Source organism: Acyrthosiphon pisum, chromosome X, assembly GCF_005508785.2.
Source record: "Acyrthosiphon pisum isolate AL4f chromosome X, pea_aphid_22Mar2018_4r6ur, whole genome shotgun sequence".
Taxonomy (NCBI): Eukaryota; Metazoa; Arthropoda; class Insecta; order Hemiptera; family Aphididae; genus Acyrthosiphon; species Acyrthosiphon pisum.
In genome coordinates, this window is record NC_042493.1 from 121713975 (window position 1) to 121722488 (window position 8514).

The window sequence follows — 8514 nt, forward strand, 5'->3', positions numbered from 1 at the left end:
ATTATATAGAAAATAATATAATGATTATCAAAAAACAATCTGAAATATGTCTGAATAATTATTTTGAATTTTAGCAAGGTTTACTAAAATGGTATTAAATTAGTAGTAATAAACAGGCAACAGTTAGCTCCAAATTAATCCAATTATTTTTTTAAATTTCATTCTGAAGTAAAATATAATACCATAGGTACCTACGTAAAAGTTTCAAGTCCTCAGTATTCATTTAAAATTCCAGTTTTGTCAATATTTTAAATTTAATGTCTAAAAAAGAAATTTTTGATAATATATTTGGTTAGATTTTTGAGTTTCAGAAAGAACTATCCAGGGACTGGAACCGAACCGAAAAGAACTGGTTCTGGAACCCAAAAACCCTTAAAATATTGAGAACCGGAACCGAATTTCAATATTTTCAAATAACCGGAACCGGGACCGGAACCCTTATTTTTAAACTAAAAAAACGGGTTTTCAATGTTAAATTATTTAAAAAAATTTAATGTACCTATAGGTATATAAAGCATAAAGAATAAATAAAATATATAAATTTTTGTAATTGTTTAATACTTGTTTTAACTAGAGCCCTAACTTAAACTATTAAATTAATTTTCCATACTGGAACCAGAACCGGAACCGGATCCCTTAAATAAAAATTGTCATAAACCGGAACCGGAACCAGAACCTCTTAATAAAATAATTAAGTACCTGGAACTATCTATATGAGGAAATCCGTTTTCAATTTTAATGCCTTACCTACACGAATTAAAATTGAATACATTTAAATAACTACATAATAATTAATTTCTTTTTTGTAATATTAACGAATTTCTTTATAATTTAAACTTCACACGCTCATAACAGATTATGGGTTTCAAACGAACAAATTCTACTCGTACCTATATAACTTGTTTAATATTTAAAACAAAATTTAAAATTCAAAAGATGTAATCAGCATTGAAGCTCAATGATCGAAATGTATGACTTGATTTATGAGTAAATTTAATGAATCATTTATAAAAAAAATTACCTACGTCCAATTTTATTTAATTATAGTTATTATCATTGTTGTGGTTGATGGCGTATATTCCGTTATAAGCACGTGCAATTATAGATGGTAAGTACCTACCTAATTTTTATCACAGAATATTTTTTTATAATTTATTTTTTAATTAAATTATTGAAAATGCATTTTACAGTATTATAATTTATAACAATAGTATTGTGTATTTAGTCACTTTAAAATGTTGATGGCCAGGGGGGGGGGGCTAAGACCTGTACTTTGAACTTCTGGGGGACTTAGCCCCTCAATCAACCCCCAATTTTCACCTATTAATCTACGCCACTACATATCCAGCTGTTTTATATTAATATTTAAAGTTGCTAGGTGTTAGTGGTGCTTGCAAATACCTCGATGTCCGAGCGCGCGTACTAAAAGAAATTGTTGTCGTATGTGTATGTGTTCCATCAAATATAGTTCGTAATAATGGTATAATATTATAATAAATAATACTAAACTGATAAAATGCTATATTGAGCTAGATATTTCAGATATTTTTTTTTAAACTAAATAAGCCTTTCTGTTTGAAAGTGTTTGTACTACATGGACAATATACCTCTTTATATTATTATTTGAGGTAAAACAAAATAAAAAAAAAAAACGTAAAATCCAACAGATTTATTAGTTTTATTTATGGGAAAAAATGTTTATCATAAATCTTAAAATCTGATAGCAAAAATGAATTTTAGAAAATACGGCATTGTCAATAAATCTAAACACGTGTATATGACCGTACTAATAACTTTTAAATATAATATATAAAAATATATCATTTTATAAGTGTTAGGAACATTAATTTTTTAATCTCAAAACTACAGTAAACATACATTTTTATCTTGGATTTTTATCCTCATGATTAGGGGTGTGAATTTTTTTTGTGCTTGTAAAACGTAGCTTAGTAAGTACATAATTTTTAATTTTTAATTATGTACCCACAAATTCATTTATGATCATAATATTTTCCTTATTTTTAATCACATTCCGTCAATTTTGAAAAGATTTTTTTTTTGCTTTTGTACACATGCTGTTTATACGTCAATAAAATAAGACAATGCTAGATAACTAGATAAGTTATTTGTGGTACCTATATCGTAAATCAGTCACGAATTTCTAGATTATGTTGGTTGATTAATAACTTTAGTAGGTAATTTTTATTATTATTTTTTTTATTAAACACATTTTTATGAATGTAAAATGTTATTTACTAATATTCTATAATATCAATATCAATATAAAAATGTAATAAATTAAATACTATATTTTATTGCAATTTTTGAAATTGTTAATGCATTTTTTTATAAGGTTTTTTAGTGCATTAAATTCACAGTCCTGCTAATAATATATTTTCTCATTATTAATTGATAAACTGTTTATGAACATAATATTAGATAATTTGCATAATGCTATACCGATGTTTATTAAAATCATTGGTATCATAATTGAAATAATACATTTGTTTGTACTTACTAAGATTATATCGAACTTTAAACACATAAGCTTTAATCTAACCAAAATATATCGAGAAAAAATCGTGAGTTTAGTTGATTAGGTATCTTAATAATTCTTCTTCCTTTTATGCAATGATTTTGTACCTATATATTTTCAAATCTAATAAATTGAAAAACAAAAGGTTATCAGAACCTTTAATGAAACGTTTACTAGTAAGTTGTATATTTAATAGTTTATGTTTGCTTCCTTTAAACTTAAGCTTTAAGAAAGTTTATCTTAAAAAATAACACAATATGTCTCATATAAAAAAAAAAGTAGTTAATAGTTTGAAATAGGACATTCGAATTTAGTTACAGTGAATATTATCGAGATAAAATGAATAGTAGTAGATTAATAATTAAAAACATTTTAAAATAATTTCATGAGTTATATTAATATATTTTCGTTTCATTGAAATTTACTGTCATAGATTATTAAGTACTGTATACGGTTCGAATGTTTGGATTATTTAATGACTCTAAAACAATTTTGAATATGAAAATGAAATTCTCCCCTGAGGATATTAAAAATAACTTTTTGAAATAGATGAAAGCGTGGAATTAAGATCCAAACGAAAACCAACTGAACGATTTCATCAAAAATTGTTTCGAAATCAGAATTACTATTAAAAAAAAATATTCATTATAATCCATTTATTTAATTTTATATAATATCAAATCAATTTGTCTTAAGTAAACTGTAATTATTTATATACCTAATTAACTAATATTCAAGTATTATTTAAATTAACAATATTATTAACATGTATTGATGAACATACCCGGTAGGTACCATGTCCATAGCGAAAAAATTATAATTTCCATTTCTTACAATTGTAAAAAAATAGAATATTACATCATATTTACTTATTCCACCAAAACACAAGGATAAATACTTTAACACAAAATTATTTGGTTTGAAAAAACTTAAAATAATTGCTCTGCAGTACAACTTTTACGTTTGTGATTTAAAACGTTTGGCCTCTATCACCATCGGTATGTGAATATGGCCATTTGTACCAAATTAACGGAATTAAAAGATAACAAAAATGTGATTTAAGACCGATTTTCACTGTCACATGGGTGAGATGATATTGAAACATTTTTAGCAGCGTCAGTAGCAGTTAGGTACTCCAAATTCCGGACGTGTAAGTGATGAGTAACAATATTATAATTGTTATATCTTCACCATCATGATACGTATATTATATTTGTCGTGTCTTGTCAAACTGTAAACCACTCATCAACGCTTGCAAGAAAGACTTTCAGTCGTTTGTATATCGTATATGTGTCTCATCAGCAATAAATTGTGTACTTTTGCTTTTTTCCGTTGGATAGTGTGTCGGCACTACACAAATGAACCGTGAATCTGACAGCTATCCACAACGTCGCGATCGTGCGACGCTTATATGATACGTTGATACTCCACTATTGGCGTAATACTTGAGTAGTTTGGCGGGGCAATTTTATTTTTTGTCATAACTGAGCTAAATATTTTAATACTATATTATTTAGCGTTGTTTAGCACAACACCGCTTCAACCAAACCCAATAGTTAAACACAATATATAGCGCGACCGCAGCGTGCCCTTTCAAACACAGTCGGTGCATTATCGGAAAAACCATTAAAGTGGATCAGTAAGAATATTATTAATTTGAATAAAGTACCATCTCCAAAACTATTATGTGACAATCTAAAGTTCAAACCGATAAGTCATAAGCCCGTATGAGACACTATTGACGACGTTCCACAGCATAATTCTCAGACACCGCAGTAAACCAAAACCAACAGATATCAACAGGAAGGATCGACAGCAACAAGTGTCTTGCCCACCCAGTCTGCAGTCTGGCGACGTTGGTAACAATCGTTACAATCTCTACAGCAGAGAGAAGTATTCATTAACCCACCGCCACTGAAGTCCACGCCAACGCCGCCATCAAAGCTGTCACCTAGTAGCCGCCACTAGTCGCCGCTACAATCCTGCCACCTGCCACCACCAACAACCTTCGCTGCCGTTGTCGAGGCCACCGTCAGAAGACCGTTCCCGAGTCAATCTCGCTGCCGCCTGCATTGTCAACGTCGAAGTACACGTCATGATATAAACAACATGGTATGATCGCAAAAGACCATATTTGGTCCAAGTCCGCGCGGTACATCACTTACTTACCCATATATTATCATATTGTCATCAAATTATTATTACTATACCTACACTACGCTACATCACATGCTCAAAAAGTTAAGATCATACTTTGTATTTATGTCATGAGAGTACAGGTACGTGTTGTTAACCACTCGACGCTTCCACGGGCTACGCCATCGAAAGTGTAGCAGTACTGTGTCCGGAATACGTTTGGTCGGCGCCACCACCGTATTCGCAGCAGTCTATAATAACTCGTACCCTTCTGTAGGCTGTGAGTTATCGACCCCCTTTTTTATTGTCAATGTTTGTGAACTTTTAAAAATCCTATTATGTCATAATGTAAGCTCAATACAGAGTATAAACATATAAAAGAAAATAATGTAACCAAAATCCATCAGAAAATTGTATATGTTAAAATGAAATATTCAATAAAGCTAACGAAATAATAACTAGCAAAACTTACGCCTTGTTACAATATATTATAGAGTTATTGACCAAGCATGCTTATCCACATTAATTGTTCGTATGGTTGCGAAATTATTCAAATTCTTATATCGGGAATTTTTTTCAAATGTCTACATACTATTTTTTATACCATTACTATAATCACCAAATTCACAATCGTTTAGAGTAAAATTGTGGTTTTTGTTTGTAAAAAAAAAATCTTTTATCGTCATAAGAAATTTTGGAAAAAACTTTAAAAAAAATACATATGAATTTAATTTATTTTTAAGTACCTATACTTATTGTATAAGTATTTAATATAATATGAAGATTCATACTAGCCAATTTACACGGTAAAATACGATTGAGAACGTTATTTTTGGTAACACGGTTGAGAACGATCGATATATATTTTTTTTTTCCAACGTTGCCAAATTTAATTGAACAATAATTTGAGCTTGATAATCTGTTGATATTGAAATCATCTAGAAATACAATATGTTGTTATTAGAATTCTAATTGAAAATAGCTACTATAGAACAGGGTCGAGATAGCTACTAAGGGTAATATGTCTCTGTCCTACGGTAATAGTTTAAGTAAATATGTGCGGGCTTAGATGATTTTAAAATGCTAATAATTACTATTGATGTATCAATATAAATAATTTGTAAAAATGATATATATTACATATAGTTTATATTTTTGTAAAACCATATTTTAAGGATTATTATCCTTAGTATGAACATTTTAGTAACTCAGAAACTACTCATTAGAATTCAGATTTAAATACATCAAAATTGCATAAGAATCCACTAAATAATTTACAGTAAAAAAGGGGAATTTTAATTTGAAAAATTTAAGTAGTACACAACTTTCAGGAATTTGAAAGTATGGTCTTCAAGATGGGCAGTACTGCTATAGAAGTAATGTTAAAAGTTGATGTCGGGGGGGGGGGGCATTTTTAAATATTACTGTTATAGCAGTGATATTTTCAATGGTGTCTTATGAAAGGATAGATTGTTGTATCCCCCGACATCTCAGCGGAAATTTTGCACTGCCCTATAGCATAAAACCCTACAGCAGTACCAAAAGCATTACTGCTATAGCAGTACCTAATGAAAATTGACATTTTTCGACGGCGGCCACGAGACTGTCCATCAACGTGTTAAAAATTCTAAAAATCATAGTTTGAATAAAATTATTATTAAAGGAATAAATGGGGGCGAGCATGTTTAAAAAATCATTCTGTATATTTCATATTTTTATAAGTTCTACATATTATTTTACATGTTTTCTTCATATAATATATTACATATCATTATTAGGTGCCCATATATTATTTTAATAAGATTAAAATTATTAATTTATGACGTTATGTTTTGAATCTTTCCAATACCCAGCCAAATAAATTATATGGTAACGTTGCACGTAAATCCGTTCTCAATTGTATTCTTTTTTTGCGTCAGAAGTAAGTTATTTGTTAATTTTAAGTATTCTCAATCGTTCAGCCAAAAGAGTATAATGTTCTCAATCGTACGATAGCCGTCAATTTACATTATCGTAAAAACATTATCCGGAAACGTGATATTTTATTTCGAGGTTTTAATTTTTATAGAATTATGCATAATAAATAAATAATGTGCTTTAAATGTGTGTTTTTTGACAACACAACCAATGTACCTAATATCATTTATAATCGAGCGATTTTAGTAAATATGCATGTCGATTTCCACTGGGTGCTATTTTGCACTGATTTCATTGATCGATAGCTATAATAGACCTTCATAAGAATTAAACATTTAAAATATTTACAACCATATTTTTATTTAATCTGGTGTTATATCAAGTGTAGTACACATATTATATTAATTGATAAATAATCTTTTAATAGAATGTTTTCAATGTTAAAAATCAAATGTTCACATAATACCGTGATTACATCATATGAGCTATGAACATTTTGTGAAATTAATGTTATTGAATTATAAGAAAAGTGTATTTTACCATCAAATAGTAAACAATCATACACTAAAATATTTTTTTACTGCAATTTTGCATGTTTATATTTTTATCCATTGAGCTTTAGTTTTATAATAATATACTCCTATTTTTTTTTTGTAAGATAAATGAATATTTATTTTGAATGGTTCTGATTTTCTATGCTTTTATATTATAGATCTGATATTTAAAAAAAAAATCTTTTGAAATATATCTAGACAAATAATTGCATACTTGTATGTGCCCGATCCAGAGGGCTGACCGAAAAATCTGCAGGTGAGACCATGATCAATTTATTTTGCACGGAGTGCTAATTTGTGCCTACTAATTGTCGGATAGGCAACCCAGAACCCATGTGAGTTGGCAAATGTGAATCGATAATAATCAAAAAACAAATAAAATCTATGTTAATATAATATAATAATAATTTACGACATGCAAAACTACAAAAAAAAAACGTTCAAATCCATTTAATATATAAACGTCGTCCACGTTCACGTTCTATATTTGAAAAATACGTTCACGTATCATTCACTAATTAATATCAACGTGAACGCGCGAACGACGTGTTTTCCAAACACTGGTTGCAATAAAAAATTGAATTGACGATTACCAAAATGTAAGGACTGCCGTAGTTGCCCACGTTCGCTAGACCTTATATAGGTACTACACGCGAATCTATACCCTGGCAGCCGTCCGTCAAGTATCTTGGAGTTACTCTAGATAAGGGGGTAACCTGGTGGTCACACATATCCACAAAACTTCAACAAGCTTACCAACGCCTCTCAATGTTATTTCCAATTCTTAACAAAAAATCAGCTGTACAAAAAAAAAATGCTCATTATTAATCTACAAGCAACTACTTCGCCCTCTACTAACCTATGCTTGCCTTATCTGCTCAGCTACAGTGGTACACATATAAGACAAATTCAAATTTTCCAAAATAAAATCTTAAGAACAATAACAAACGCACCATGGTTCGTACGAAATGTAAACCTGCATGAAGACCTCCAAATTCCAGAAATCCAGGACCACATAAGGGCCCTTGCTACTAATATCCACAACTCACTTCAAAAATCAACAGGCTCGTTACACTTCAACCTTCACATATATCCACCACCTATAAGACGTCTCAAACGCGGCCGTCCACGCGATCTTATCAACTAAAACTCTTATTATTATAAATCCATTTTAAACTCAAACATATACAGTATGTCCCAGAAGTCCCGTATCACCCTTAGTATCTCCGTGGAAAATCAATATATTTAAATGCATTTTTTTCATAGTAATAAGTATGGAAATTCTGATTAAATAACATAATATTCGATTTTTTTTTTCAAAAATTCAAAAAATTATCAACAATTTTTTTTAGGAAAATAAATTTATTAAAT